At 37.7% G+C, this 15,315-nt stretch overlaps 1 protein-coding gene across 1 annotated transcript in view; it reads right to left on the reverse strand.

The window, feature by feature from the left end:
- Positions 1–15,315, reverse strand: part of pcsk2 (proprotein convertase subtilisin/kexin type 2) — a 71,050-nt gene that overhangs the window by 54,898 nt on the left and 837 nt on the right. The window lies entirely within an intron of this gene.

Raw genomic sequence — 15,315 nt, forward strand, 5'->3', positions numbered from 1 at the left:
TCCGTATGCTCCACGACCGCTGGACTAAATGTGTAAATGTAGGAGGGGACTATGTTGAAAAATAAATGTGCTAGGTTTTCTAAAATTGACTCCTTCTACCTTAGGCCACGAACTGATCAATCACCCTTCATATATCTAAATAATATTTTAAAAACGTGCATCATAATTGAAGGAGACTAGATAATTTTGGGTCAGGTTCCATACAGATTTTTGAAAGTAACCTTTCAAACTTAAATCTGATCTGTAAATCCTTCTATTCTATTAACATAACAAGTATCTATCTGTTCCATCCCAAACACACCATGCCTGATAGTTTAATCCCTTTCAATGCCATGAAATGGTTAAAGCAATAAAGCACCAGAACTTTAAACATAAAACGGTTTACTGTGTAATTATTAAAATAAAACAAAAGAATAGTTTTTATCTCTTAATAAATTTTTCACTTCTTTTCATGTGAAATGCTATTTCACAGATTCAGCTAATTCTGTTGAAAAATAAACAGCTTGGCATCGACTAAAATAATGTTGAAATTGTTTCTGTTTCGCCCTTAGGTTGATATGTGATCAATCCTTCTTTCCTTTCTGTTATCATATTATCTCACTCAGTGTTAGATTGATGACCTTTTGGCTAACCAAGATTTCCCCACACTTGCTGGTGTACTCACATAATCCAGGCTCTCAGTAATTTTCAATCTCGGTGAAGTTTCAATAAATCATTTATTCTCTCCCATACCAAGTATTGATTTGTTGTCATAATTTATTTCAAGTTAGTGGTTTGATTAATAAAAAAAGAGAATTATTTATTCCCTTTAGTTGACCCATTTCAGTCAATTGAGTGAAATTTCTTCTTTCCCATTGCTAGCAGAAACATACATATTTACAATGGAGGGAGACACCGCATAATTTAGCCTGTTCTGACATCACCACAGTCACTTTCTCCTTCATGTAAGAGATTGATTTCATTCATTCTACTTCTCTATTGTTTCTCTAAACCTACCCTATTTTGCTATTTTGTTCTCAAACCTTTTACATTGTTCATTAAATAATTGGCCATAAGTTTCATTGCTGAAATCAATTTAACATAGATCCACCCTAATACGCTAATGCATTCCATAATCTTAAAACAATGGATGATCAAGTTTCTTCTAATCCAGTCCTTCATATAGTTGGTGAAATCTGTGCATCATTTGAGATAAAAACATGATTTAACTGTGGTGTAAAGAGTTGGAACTTGGAGCAGGAGTCACACACATACTGTGATCTGCCTTCCAGAAAGTTGCCTGTGTGACTTAGCAAACCAAGATTTTGTTCAGGTACTTAGGCTGTCCTAATATTTTATTTGAAAGACCAGCTCTTGTGGAGGAAACCAGTTGTACTGCTGAGAAGGGATTCAATGAATGGCCTTTCAGCCAATTAAGTACAAGAGGTTAATTTCCCCTTTCTTAGTCTCCTGCCATGAGGCTCTGTGTATTTCCATATATCATTCTGGCAGAGGAACACAGGAACTGGAAAGAAACAGCATTTGAAAGACATATTACAGAACGTACCACTCGCTCAAGGCTATATTTGAGCTACTTAAGAAACAGTAGTTCATTAAGGAGCCCTGGAAGGGAATTTGAGCTCCACTGCAAAATAACTTTCAAATATCATATGCAGGCATTGAAGTCCAAAGCTCACTTCAGAATGTGGTTCTGAAAGCTCATTCTTCATAAGAAATGATAGTTGGTTATACTGTGTCTAGCCCGAGTGCTTCATCCTGTCTTTGCCCCTGTTTTCTTGTTGCATTGAGGTCTTGCCTTGGCTAGAAGAGCAATTTTGACAACTCTGGATATACTTTGCCTTCCCAAAGAGGTGGTACACCACTATGATGCTTTGCAATGGTCTTTCAATTGCCAGTAGAGAGAGGAGAGAGGAGTAGACAAGTTCATACAGCTGCGGCTTCTTCCAATTCCCACCACATTGTGTCCAATGCTTCTCAAGTACTGTTATCATGGGCTCCACTGCAGACTTTATGCCAGCTCCTCTGCAATGCACCTTGCTGCCTCTATGTGGCAATCTTTCTTAAAATAGGAACCTGGAGAGTTGAGTCCACATACTGCAGCATTTGGGGTTGAATTCTAGAGGCTCTCTGACAGCAGAAATCATTGCTAACCTGTATTAACAGGCAAAGTATCAGAATCAGGTTTACTATTTCTGACATGTGTTTGTGAAACTGGTGGCTGCAGTATAGTGCAGGAGGTAAAACATTGCAATAAGTTTACAATAAAATATAAATAAATAATGGAAAGGAGAAATTAGCGAGGTAGCATTCATGGGTTCATTTTTCCATTTTGAAATCTGATGGCAGAGGGAAGAAGCTGATCCTGCAATGTTGAGTGTGCATCCCCAGGATTCTGTAGCTCCTCGCTGATAGTAACAATGAGAAGAAGGCATGTCCCAGATGGATGGATGCTGCCTTCTTGATGCACAGCCTTTTGAAGACATCCTTCTTGGTGGGGAGGCTTGTGGCCGTGATGGAGCTGGCTGAGTCTAAATCTCTCTGCAACCTTTCGATACTGTGCATTGGAGCCTCCATACCATTAGTTCTACAACATCCTCAAAGCATCTGATCAAATGTCTCTTAAGAATAATGATTTAGAAATGAGTTGCAGTGGAGACAAAAGCACCACCAGCCCTGACATGAAATTTTCAGTGCCTATAGAAAAATAAGGCTTTAGGACTGCAGTGCAAATTCTTTGAAATTAGTTCAATCATACAGAAAATCATGAAACTTTAAATATAGATCTTCAAGAAGGTTTCCAGTATAAAAAAACAGTTGAAATACCGTGATTTGGATTTGAAGCTTTAAGGAGAACGACACTTTTGTTTGGTGTTGCCATTGAGTTGGAAGAGAGCTTTATAGCAAAATCTAGGACAGAGAACTAGAAAACTCTAGACACACAATCCACAGACCAGTTTAATAGCAGCAAACTTCTCAAATTTGCTTGGTTAGCTTACAGCCCAATGGCATGAACACCGAATTTTGCTCTCCGGTGTTTTCTTCAACACATTGTTCCATCTGTCCATCATCCCCTTCCTATCTGGTTCTACCTGTCACCTACAAGCCTCAATCCCACCCCATCATACAGCTATAGCTTGGCTACCTTTTCTCTTCCTCAATCTTGTCTTGACCCAAAATGTTAACTAAACCATTTGCCTCCACAGATGTTGCTTGATCCTAAGATCTTCAAGAGCTTAGATTTTCATCACTAGCATCAGTAAACCTGAAGTTGTGGCTTTTAATGGGTGTCAAATGCATCTGAGCATCCACAGTCAGTGAAATCCCACAGGCAAAGGCTTTAACCTGAGGATCTGTTGGCTCTTTCATTGTTCTGATGTGACCAATATTTATCCCTCACTCAGATCACTGTATCCGGTCACTATTTATGGGAATAATCTACCAAACATACAGATTGATCACAAAATCTATAGGAGATATCTTACCTTCAGTGGTTCCTAACTGGCTGTACTTTGCTGTGTCCTAAAGAGGAAGTGAAAAATGCAATAGAAATGCAAATTTTTCCTTCCCTGTTTAATTTTCTTTTTTCTTCACGCAAGACTATTAAAAGACTACAGGTCAGAAACACTATTTGCTTTGGTTACTGTTTGCATGATGATTCTTTTTCATTGCCCATTGGGTGTTCAACCATCTTTTTTATGGGTTATTTTATTCTTTACTTCAGTGATTGGTAAGTTGATGGAGAAGATCCTGAGAGGCAGGATTTATGAACATTTGGAGTGGCATAATATGATTAGGAATAGCCAGCATAGCTTAGTCAAAGGTAGGTCATGCCTGACAAGCCTGAGTGCATTTTTTGAGGATGTGACTGAACACATTGGTGGAGGTAGAGCAGTAGATGCAGTGTATATGGATTTCAGCAAGGCATTTGACAAGGTACCCCATGCAAGGCTCATTGAGAAAGAAAGGAGGCATGGGATCCAAGGGGACATTGCTTTGTGGATCCAGAACTGGCTTGCCCACAGAAGGCAAAGATTGTTTGTAGATGGGTCATATTCTGCATGGAGGTCAGTCACCAGTGGTGTGCCTCAGGGATCTGTTCTGGGACCCTTTATCTTTGTGATATTTATAAATGACCTGGATGAGGAAGTAAAGGGATGGGTTAGTAAACATTCTGATGACGCAAAGGTTGGGGGTGTTGTGGATACTGTTGTAGAGGGCTGCCTGAGGTTACAGCGGGACATCAATAGAATGCAAAACTGGGCTAGGAAGTGTCAGATAGAGTTCAACCCAGATAAGTCTGAGGTGGTTCATTTTGGTAGGTCAATTATGATGGCAGAATATAGCATTAATGGTAAGACTCTTGGCAGTGTGGAGGATCAGAGGGATCTTGGGGTCCGAGTCCATAGGACACTAAAGGCTGCTTCTCAGGTTGACTCTGTGGTTAAGAAAGCATATAGTACATTGGCCTTAATCAATCATGGGATTGAGTTTAGGAGCTGAGAGGTAATGTTGCAGCTATATAGGACTCTGGTCAGACCCCACTTGGAGTACTGTGTTCAGTTCTGGTCACCTCACTACAGGAAGGATGTGGAAACTATAGAAATGGTGCAGAGGAGATTTACAAGGATGTTGCCAGGATTGCAGAGCATGCCTTATGAGAATAGGTTGAGTGAACTCAGCCTTTTCTCCTTGGAGCAACGGAGGATGAGAGGTGACCTGGTAGAGGTGTATAAGATGATGAGAGCCATTGATTATGTGGATAGTCAGAGGCTTTTTCCCAGGGCTGAAATGGCTAACACAATAGGACACAGTTTTAAGGTGCTTGGAAGTAAGTGCAGAGGAGATGTCAGGGGTAAGTTTTTTACACAGAGTGGTGAGTGCGTGGAATGCGCTGTTGGCGACGGTGGTAGAGGTGGATACGATAGGGTCTTTTAAGAGACTCCTGGACAGGTACATGGAGCTCTGAAAAATAGAGGGCTGTGGGTAACTCTAGGTAATTTCTAGGGTAAGGACATGTTTGGCACAGCTTGGTGGGCTGAAGGGCCTGTATTGTGCTGTAGGCTTTCTATGTTTCTATGTTTAATTATTTTAATGGGCATGATGTAGTTTTTATTCTCTGGGGTTTGTTATACGGGGTTTGTTTTTGGGTTTCTTTGTTTCGTGACAGCGAGTCAGGAGACTCATTTCAAGGCTGTATAATGTATACATACTTTGATAATAAATGCACTTTGAACTTCTGAACTTTGATTTGGAAACACGGATGAAAATATAAAAATCCATCAATTGTCACAACCTAACTCAGCCCTCCCAATATGCCTTTGGTGGTCAGTATGCACAGAGATTAGAAATGAACAACAAGCCTATGAAACAGAGCAGTAAGGTAGTGAATGAGCTGAAATTTATATAGACATGGCAAATGAAGGTTGGCTGGGAAAGAACTGGGAGACATATATCGAGATAAGATTGATGTCAACTGACAAACTCAGGCAACATTCTCATTAGGTACACTGTTTTAGTTTCTGAAGCTCTGAAAAGCGCAGTTGGTACTGGACTCCCTCTTGCATTTCATTAGCAACACCATCTGACTCAACTTTTTTTCCCTCCACAGAGCAAAGCACATAGCATTAGTCAATAAAGGTATATTATACCCGTGACACTGTTGAACTGCAGTGACACATGATTATGTGAGAAGTCCATTGGCTCACAAATACTTTTTGTAGCGCTTCTCAATTTCTAAGAACATTACTCCAGAGCTCACCACCAAACTTCCAAGGATTGCATTCTGTGATGTGACTTAATTAGGCAGAAGTTTAGCTGGAGCAAGTCTCAACATTAGTGTGGAATTTCATGGTGAGAATGTTCAAATTAGGCAGGAGCAAGATGCAGAACTTGCCAAAACTCAAGATGGACTACAGCCTGATGAGCATACAAATCATACATCCGTATGTCTTTCCTGTGATAGAAAAATCACACTTTATCATTTCATTCCTCATTTCGAAAGCCTAACAGGTTGAAGGTTGGGTGCCAGCTTGAAGAATTAAGCCCTGGAATTATTGCAGCAGTATTTCTAGTATCCAACATGTACTCTTAATTTGCACAAATCCAAGATTTTGCTGAGTGATTAAATTCAGCCAATGTTAACTGTAGATTTTGCCTGATTACAGTGCTGAGCTGATAAAATAGATTATGAGCTGAGGCATAAATGCTCATCTCACTGTAAGTGGGATCAGTTCCTTTCATAAGATTGCAATGTGCAGTGACTGTGAAACCAAGTGCCAATGATCTAGGGCATTTGCTACTTGAACTCAATTTTCTGCAGTGCCCTAACCTCTTCCTGGTTTCTGATCACGTATAATGAAGTCGATTTGGGGCTGCTTGGTGCTTTGAAGTATTCCCTAGATTTTAACCGATGTTATCTATTGTTGCATCATTCACACAAGACAATGAAGGTATGTGATAAGATTTACAAAGCCTCAACAAAACACAATAATCTTAAATACCTTCACAGCATTTTTGCATTCATAAGTTATTTTACAATTCTGACTCATCTTATTGATATGTATGTAATTGATTTTTCACTACTAGTTTCTAAAATACATTTCTCAATTTAGTAAATTAAATGCCGGTTCCTCTTATAGCATAGAAAAGTGGACTAAAAAGCATGATGCAGCAAGGCATTCCTGGGAGTTGGGAAAAAAATTAATGGTGCTTCAATGACCAAGATTGCCATTTAATCAAATTTAAATTTTCAGGTATCAAGTAATTCACACCAAATAATTTCTAAATAAGTAAATCATGTAAATTAGTGTGATAGATTCTCAGTCTAAGACATATCACTGAGTACATCGTGTGCTGTCTATGTCATATATAACATTTTTACAAGATCATTTGGATTTTAAATTAGGCTATTGGAAAGCATTGAAAGTATTTGAATACATTTTGTCCCTTGAAAGCATTGTCATCAAGAATGCTCACATCAGAACTTTAGAAAACTTCACATTAGTGATTAAAATTACTAAATTAAGAGTTGAAAAAGTATGAGCTTTTTCAAAATTGCTTTAGAACTCTTATAATATTTGTGATTCCCATAAGTTGTGGATGTCTAGCTTGTAGATGAAACAAGTAATTTCTTATAATACTAGCAGTCCAGCTAATCCTAATTGTTGAAAATCCTTCCATGTTACATGAAATCATTCATAAATTAGAATATTAAACAGGCAATTCAGCCCTTCCTATCAATTCTTTATTGACTGATCACATGAACTGTTTCTTGTAACTTGTAACTGATCATTTTAGCTTTTGGTAGGGTTACAAAGAACAGGGGAATCTCTTCTGACCTTACAAAACCAATTCTAACCATAACCAATTCATCCTTTCTGCTTTCCCATCCTTCTCACCCCCATTCCTTTAAATAAACAATCAGCCAGTATTAATTAGGTCTTACTAATAAGAATCATACTTCCACTAACTTGATGCTTAAATCTAATAATAGTTTTGAATAAAACATCTAAATCTGAGTAAAATAAACTGAAGGGATACAATTGACAGAATTACAGAGAACAGAATTATTAATAAACAAACACGCAATACAATATAAGTATATATTCTAAGATTTATTTAGTATAATGGCAAACCAGTACACCGCCTTGAAGTAGTTATGCTAATCCTGGCCAACAAATGAAGGATGAAGTGGTAATTATCAAGAAAAAATATGATTTACACAAAAAATAAATACAGGGAATAAACACTTATAAAAACACAAAATCCAGTGGTACAAAACGTGGATCCAAAATAAAACATATAACAGCAATCAGAAATGTCAGAAGAAATTATTAAACAGGAAAATGAGTGGTAGAGAGACTGAAGACCATTAGAAAGGAATCTAGAGTGGGTGGTTAAAAAAAGAACACTGTTAAAATGTACTGTTTTTCCACTATTGCAATGGTGAAAGAGACAATATACTAATACTGCAAGAAAATATAAAATGTTAAGTGAAGGGTTTAAAATAAAAATATAATTGTGAAAACTAATAGGATTTAGTTAGAAAATTTTCCAGGATCTGATAGTTATCATTGGATGGTTAGTAAAGAAAATGTGTGAGGAAAATGCAGGTGATTTAATTGGCAGTTTTTAAAATTTCTGGGTTCAGGCAGTATACTTTTTTGATTCAACAACTACAAACATGAATCCACTATTTAAGATTTAAGATGGTAATGAAGGACCTGACAATTTATCACCAAATGTGGGCAGGTTCTTGAAATCTTTAATCTGAGACAAAGTCATTGAGTGGATTATTATATATCTATCCGTCTCCGATGCCTCTTCCTACAGCAACAATCAACTTGTTTTCTCTCTTCAGATGAAAGTTCTCAGACCTGAAATGTTAACTGGTTCCACAGATACCACCTGCCCTGCTGTGGATTTCCAGCATTTTCCATTTCTATGATAGGATTGAGAACATTTAAAGGAAGGTAGATATGTTAGAGAGTGACAACACTAAAGCAGATGGAGTTAATATAGACAAATGCTAAGACAAGAAAAGTTTTGAAATGTTGGTAGAAAGAATAAGACTCACAAAAAAAACAGAACATTAAGAAACAAGTACATTGCATGAAAAATAATCCTGAAGCTGGCTAATGAGATTTTTATCTTCAAGGAGTTAGAATTCCAAGAAACTGCTTCTTCAGCCAAAGGGCGGCGAATTTGTGGAATTTGTTGGCACATGCAGCTGTGGAGGTCAGGTTGTTGGGTGTATTTAAGGCATAAGCTCTTGATAGGTTCTTGATTGGACATGGCATCAAAGGGTATGGGGAGAAAGATGGGATCTGGGGTTGAGAAGGAGAAAAAAAAGGATCAGCCATGATTGAATGGTGGAGCTGACTCGATGAGCCAGGTGGCCTAATTCTGCTCCTATGTCTTATGGTCTTGAGCATCAAATTTTACAGAGCTTTGACTAGAGCCCATTTTAAGAATCTATATTCAGTGTTGAATATCGAATCCCAGGAGAAATATTCTGATCTTGGAAGGGGACAGCAGAAATTCATCTGTATGGTTGTAGGACCTAAAGTGTAATATTGTATAGCTGTTTTCCTTTGGCTTTGGAAGACCTCAGTGATCTGAGTTGTTATAACGATGGAGTAATTTGACAATACTGATGTAGGGAAATAATGTTTTTCATTGGTGAAGGAATCCTGAAAGGAGAGCAAAATCTTAAAGTGAGATTTAGATCTTTTGGGATTAAAAACAGAAAACACAATTTTGCACAAATTGCAAAGTAAATCTTGCCCAAAAGATTGGATGTGCTGTATAAGATGAAATATTAAAGACAATGTGGATTTTTTTAATGATTAAGTGATAATAAGGCAAAGCTGGTGAACTACAGTTTGATTCAGCGGATGGAGTGAAGGTGCTCGTCAAGGCACTTCCCCTATTTACAGTCTGAGTGCCATAACTCTCGTGACAGGATGAATGTCTAAACTTGACATTGTAAGTAACTAAATTGTATTGAAAATTCTTTAAAATATTTGCATATTTGCTTTGTGTTCAAAGTCAAATTAAATTTATTATCAAAGTACATATATATCACCATATACTACCCTGAGATTCATTTTGTGGGCATTCACAGTAGATGCAAAGAAACACAAAAAAGTCTACTGTATGATTAACTAAACACAAAGACAGGCTGGGGGAGCTCAGGTCAGGCAGCATGTATGGAAATGATTAAATAGTTAATGATTCAGGCTGAGTGCTTTCTTCAAGAATGGAAAGGAAGGGGGAAGACACCAAAATAAAAAGATGGGGGGAGGAAGGAGAACTAGCAGCAAGGTGATTGGTGAAGCCAGGGGGGTAGGAAAGGCAAAGGGCTGGAAAAAAAAGGAATCAGGAAGAGGAGAATGGACCATGGGGAACTGATAGGCAGGTGAGGAAAAGAGATAAGAGGCCAGAGTGGCGAATAGAAGAAGAGGGAAAGGGGAGGGAAAAAAATTACAGGAAGGAAAAATCGATGTTCATGCCAACAGGTTGGAGACTCCCTAGAAGGAATATGATGTTTTACTCCTCCACCTTGTGAGTGGCCTCCTCATGGCAAAAGAGGCCATGGACCGACACGTTGGAACGTGAATAGAGATGGGAATTAAAATGGTTGGCCACAGGGAAATTCTGCTTTCAGCAGATGGAGTGAAGGTACTCGTCAAGGCACTTCCCCTATTTAGTCTCACCAATGTAGAGGAGACTGCTTCAGAAGTACAGGATATAATAGACAACACAATGGATTGTAGATATACAAAAAGAAAAAGCAAACAATAAATAAATAAATAATATTGAGTATAAAATCACGAATTTGTTTAGATGGTTCAAAACAATGTCACAAACAACATATTAGCAATTAAAATACAGGAATTGTTAAATTACACTTTGAGGGAGTAAAGTGTTATTTTCAGGGCCAGAGAGGATGTTGAACAGTAATTATGACTTGGAACATAGTTCAGAGACAATCTCCAGTTTAATTGTATTCTATGATTTTTACAGCAGAGAAAAAGCTGGATACTGATTGTTAAATCATTGACTCCTTGGTCATTATATCTGAAAAGTCCTTTACACTGTAGCCCATGAAGGAGCAAACCACCAGTGACAGCACCTTCCAGGCTTTTTATGTGAAAGAGTGTGTTATTTCCAATATTACACAAAAATAACTGCAAAGACTGACTGCTTATTATTATAGCAGCATATTCTGATTCATTAGTTTGTTTGTTCTCTAAACAGACATTGGCTGGCCAGATAAATAATTGCTGAATATTGTGCATCTGTGGGGCAGTTTTCATACTTCTAACATTGTACGTGTGCAGAAAAGAACATCATTTCAATATCAAGGTCAATAATATGACTGATAACTATAATACAAGCCAGCAATTGTGCAATACATTTCAAAACAGGAATGACCAACAGAAATGAACCATTCAGTTGGTCACAGTGGTGTTATGAGAAAAATTTTAAAGTAAAGCAAAACATTTAGATCCTGGTCTTTCTTTTGTGGATCAAGAAACATCAATTCAAAACTAGCTGCTGATAGCTTTTTTAAAACATAGTGGTTTAGCAACTCTGCTGGAACATGCCATTTTTATGATGTATTTATATATTCCAATGAACAAAGATAGAGCATTAAAGAATAAATTGCAATCCAATTAGTCTCTTTGAAGTAAAAAGCCATGTTAATGCAAGTTGGCTATATATAATTCTCCCTTTAAAGATTATTTTTCATCATGAACCTGCTTTTTTAAAAATTGTAATCAAATTTGGAAATCCACAAAGTAACTCATAAAATATACATGCCCTTCCGTGCTGAAGTTTTTAATAAATGTGTAAAATATATCTAGACAATATACAAAGCATTAATTTTATTACAAAAAGTTGCAACATTGTTATCATATTACATACTTCTAATTAGAACTGTTTATTCAGATATATAGATTTTTCTGCTAGCTAAATTATTTCATGTGTTTTATGCCTGAACTCTTTCAATGACTTTTGAGGGTTGGTATTTTACATTTAGTGTTTTTCACTTTTTTTCACAGTTTACACAATTTGTTTTGTTTTTTTTTCAATGTGTTTGGTGGCAGTGGTGGTGGAGGAGTGTTGTTGATGTCTTTCTTTGAACAGTTCCATTGTTCTCTTGTTTCATAGCTAACTGTAGGAAGAGGAATCTCAGGTTGAATACTGCACACATTCTTTGAAAATAAATGCAGTTTGAACCTTTTACATGGGTGTTCTCGAATTACACCTTCCAAAATTCACAATAGTGTGGAGGTGAGCATGATGCTATTACAGCTCAGGGTGCTCTGGAGTTTGGAGTTCAATTCCGGCCCCATATATTTTCCCCATGAACATGTAGGTTTCCTCTGGGTGCTCTCATTTCCTCCCACAGTCTAAAGACCTACAGGTTAGGAGATTAATCAGTCATTATAAATTGCCCTGTGATTAGGCTAATACTAAATAGGTGTGCTGCTGGGTGGTGCAGCTCATGTTGCATTTCTAAATAAATAAATTCTAATTAAAATGATCACATGAAACAGTTCTGCCAACTGGGAGCTTTTTTTTTATCAGAGCCTGGCTACTCTTGATGTGGTTACTGAGCATTAAAGCTCATTGTGTAATCTAGGTACTGTATATCACAGTAGATTGGAGTGAGTTTAGACTTGATCATCATTTTATAGAAACGTTGGGATTCAATGAAAATAGAAATTATTCAGTAAGAAAATAAAACATATTGATTTGCATAGAGCTAAGCAAGAATAATGCAATTCCATTTATAAGTAGCACTTTGGTCTGTTCATTTTATCTGGTTACCTAAGTAGGTATTTTCATATATTGATACTTAGCTGTGGCTCAGTAGGCTGGACAGTTAGTGCTGCAGCTGCACAGATTCAGCAGCCCAGGTTCAATTGTAATTATGGATGCCAGCTATTTTGGATTCTCACATTCCTAGTCTAATTGTATGACTATCCGTAGACACTCCAGTTTCCTCCCACATCCCGAGGTTATGCTTGCTGACGAGTTAATTGGCCATTATAAATTATCCCAGATATAGGTGGTAGAATTATGGGTCAATTGATGGGCTTGTGTGAGACAATAGATTATAACAAATAGAGGAATGGAATTGATAGGATTGCTTTGAGAGCTGGTAGAGACTACAGAGGATTAATTGTCTCCCATGTCTTAAATATTTCATTTTACACCTACTATATTAACATTGTTTTAAGATGAGTGTATTTTTAACAAAGTTTAAAAAGTAATTATTTTGGCTGAAATTCAATAATTTGTGGCCCACAAACCAGAATAGTTTTTATCAGAAAGTGACTTAGGGTGAAGTTAGCAGACAATAGTCAGCTTGTTGCCATTTATGTGCCATACTTACCGACTCCAACCCGTTTGAGAATTTGTGTTACCATACAGTGAAATAAATAATATCCGATGCAAAGTCCATTTCATGAAGGCTGCGTTAACTCAACAACTAAACCACTGGAAACGCAAATAAGAATTAACAGATATGTTACTGCATGCTGAAATATCGCTGAATTTAAACTGTAGCATTACATCCAAACTCACGATGATCACTAACAAAAATACAACTCAGAAGTGCAACTTGGATCTCAAAATATTTGAGATACCAGAGTCAGATTGTACGGGATACATAACTTTTCTGTTTCTCCACTTAAAGTGGAAACATTCTAAAAACTTCAGAGAAATAGAGAAAAAAAAACTTTTTATTGATTTTGATTGGGAATTACAATTCTAAATGCACATTGTACGTCCTGACATTTGATTGATTATAGAATTCTTTCAAGGATTATTCAATTCCAATCAATATATAGAACAAATTGAAGAACGGCAATTCACGTGATCCTAAGTTAAAAAAAAACAGAATTACATATAATCCGCAGCACAAAAGTAGGGTGTTCAGACCAACAGGTTTGTGTTAGTATAGTGATTCCATAGGACACTTCTCCCACTGTTATAACATCACTTCCCTTTCATTCTTACGTCCTTATCTAATTTAGTCGTAAATTAATGTATGCCACATGCATTGATTATTCCTTATGGCATAGAATTTCACGTTCTTACCTTTTTTTCCTACGAAAATGTCAGCGAAGCGCATATACATAGGACAGTCATTTATCCTTGATCACTCATGTCTTAGCCCTACACTACAGTATCCAGTGTAAAATCAGTTGCTCTCTCCTTATTTCACTGAAACGAAAGGGGGATGCATTGATGGCATTAAAAGGGAAAAAAAAAACACTGTTCAGCGTTAAAATAAATTTCAGCCCCTAAGATGACTTTCTTCCTCCATGATTTTAACTGGTCCTAGTATCCAAAGGCACCCTCCTACTACAACAGCCACAAATGGCAAAAAGTGTTGCCAGACAGTCGAGCTTTGAGTTCCCACAGAAATATCCTACCCTTGAGAAGTTCTCATAAGCTGTTCGGTTAAATACCACTCCCAAAAGAACACAAATGTAGAGAAGCCTTAAATAAAGTGTGGACAAAAGACAGAAGTTAATGTTTCAATAACATTGAGAACATGTCACTTAAAAACATGAATAGAACTTTTATTTTAAAGTGTTATTGAAAAGCAAACTTAGGTACAGAAGTCAGGAAGAATTCAGATGCGGCTTAAGTTTACAAAACGGGAGTCGACTCTGATGGTTACTGTAACGTTATCAAATGCCGGTAATGACATCGACTACATGATAAAGAAATCTGCACCAATATGGCATTGAGGTGATTATAGACAGTGCAGTGTAACATTTCACATCAGAAACTGGGGCTAGGTGTAAATCTACCACCACCACTCGCATTGCAAGCCCCAGATCCAGGAGATTGACTTTGAAATTGGTCACGTCCCGACGTGTCTTTACTTACAGGCAACTCTTCTACTCGGACTGGAATGCCAAGCCGAGGAAGACAGAAAATCAGTGGCAAAGTAAGAGAGATGGACATCCTGCAAAGTAACCTTTTGCTGACAAATGGCATGTTTTTATCAGCAGTGGAAAGATGTACACACCACAGAATACAAATTTCATCTGCCGGGGCTGTAGAAAACCAGGGATTACAAATTCAGCACCATGGAGAACGCAAAATGAGACCAAATACACTGCCAGATCAAGACTCTGAAACAGACTATTTCCCAACACAACCCTACGCTTGAGAGTTGATGCAACACACCCCCTGGCTCCAACACGGATTCTGTAGCCCTTGATAGAGTATGTTTTCGCTGGATACATTGTCGGAGCTGTACTGGCAGTGAGCAATACACGCCAACGGCAATCAGCTTTTCGGCTAAAACAAAAATGACGGGTGCTCAATTCAGTACGACCCTGGAGAATATCTATGGCAGCGGAGTCACACTGCGGCGTCGGCTTTGCGGTAGTCAACCCGCTAAAATATTTAACTGCCCTGCATTGTGAATTATTTCTCATACTTTTATTTTTATGTCACATTGCTGTTTCACAGCATCAAAGAAAGAGCAGCTGCTTGGTGATGGGGTGGGGGCGGTGGAGTGGGCGGAGGTGGTGCTTGCTGCTGTAGCATTGATCAAAGCAACCCCCGGCCATGACCCGTATCGGCTGGTTTGAAAATCCGCCACACGATCTCGTCTCACATGGTTCATTTTATACAGATGCTCCGAGTGTTCCTAATAGCTTTTGTTATTATCTCGCGTATGTGAATCTGGGCTCACTTCACAAAATCATATATGGGCCGTGATAAACGGGTGAGCGCGTTTGATTGTTCACAGTAAATCTGATGGGGACCCAACGT

The sequence above is a fragment of the Hypanus sabinus genome, chromosome 12, assembly GCF_030144855.1.
Source record: "Hypanus sabinus isolate sHypSab1 chromosome 12, sHypSab1.hap1, whole genome shotgun sequence".
NCBI lineage: Eukaryota > Metazoa > Chordata > Chondrichthyes > Myliobatiformes > Dasyatidae > Hypanus > Hypanus sabinus.